Consider the following 1,257-nt stretch of genomic DNA (forward strand, 5'->3'; position numbering starts at 1 on the left):
TCCAAATCTCCTCCATCCATCAGGACACCATTTACCTTTATGTTGAACAAGTGTTTCAAAGATAGATTTCATGTCATTCAGTGTCAAAGTGATAAAACTTAACTCTCAGTGTTCAGTTAAAGCCGCCCATCACCTTTTCACTTTCAGTTTGGTAACTCTGTAAATACTTTTATATTTTTCACTCAGGTTTTTCATCACATTTGTCACTTTCTGTTTATAACAAAAAAAGTTTAAGTAACAGAAACCTTCATCAGCATGAAATAATTCCAATTAAAAGTAAATGTAGGCAAGTAATATTACGTACATTTGTATAATTCAGGAGTTTGCTTCTAGTTTTTAAACTTTTCTCACCTTCAATTTTGTCCCTCAGCTGCTTCACTTCTTCCTGTAACTGGCTGTGATTTTCTCTCAGTATTTTGTAGCTGCTCTGTAACTGACTGTAGTCGACTGCCACGTATTGAGAAAAACAGCATTAGATGAAAGACTATGAAAATATTTATGCTCAGTAAGCAGTTTGAAGTAAGACCTGTGAATTGGTGGATTTTCAAATTGTTCTTACTTGACATCAGTTCTTGGAGATGGCTGTAGCTGTTGTTCAGTTGGTCGTATCTGGTCTTCAACTCGTCTTTTTCCAAAGTAACTGAAATATCTAGTGAGAAACGCCACAAATAAGACCCAAACCAACAGCACCAAATCATTCGTTACATCAAAAACAGAATTAAATTACTGCCACTCTCACTATTTCTAACTGGAATTTAGTTTTTATGCGTATCTGTCCTTTACCTGCCAAGTATGTTGGCGTGTCGTTACTATGGATAACTGACTCGCTACCTGAAGTAATAAGTGTGAACAGGAAACAAACAGGAAATTGTGCTCAAAATGGATTTGCATGCCACATGTTCACTGAAAGAATTAACTTTACAGGTTAATATGTATGTTTATGAAATGAAATGCTCTCCTATCTTCTACACTGAACGACAGCAGTATGATCTTACTGTTCTTCCTAAAAAAAAACAAAGATTGACAAGACACCACGAATCAGACAAAAAAAGTCACATGAAGTGCTGATATAACATATAGACATCTGCCCTTTTTATTATCTAACAGAATAAATCTCCAAGCATGACATTTTAGAAACAGAGAGGGACCTAAAATATGAAAGCTTGGATTAAAAACTTCAGTCCTCACAGCGAGTGTAGAGTCCAGCAATTATCAGAAGATACATCACTCCCAGAGTCACTGTAGCAGCACTGAAAC

At 35.8% G+C, this 1,257-nt stretch overlaps 1 long non-coding RNA gene across 1 annotated transcript; it reads right to left on the reverse strand.

The window, feature by feature from the left end:
- Positions 1-2: 2 nt before the first annotated feature.
- Positions 3-577, reverse strand: LOC121939535. Its single transcript, XR_006105479.1, has 3 exons — positions 560-577; positions 352-447; positions 3-35 (listed from the first exon to the last, which is right to left on the reverse strand). It is a non-coding gene; the product is annotated as an uncharacterized LOC121939535 (long non-coding RNA).
- Between the last annotated feature and the right edge of the window lie 680 nt (positions 578-1,257).

This window comes from Plectropomus leopardus, unplaced genomic scaffold, assembly GCF_008729295.1.
Source record: "Plectropomus leopardus isolate mb unplaced genomic scaffold, YSFRI_Pleo_2.0 unplaced_scaffold5019, whole genome shotgun sequence".
NCBI lineage: Eukaryota > Metazoa > Chordata > Actinopteri > Perciformes > Serranidae > Plectropomus > Plectropomus leopardus.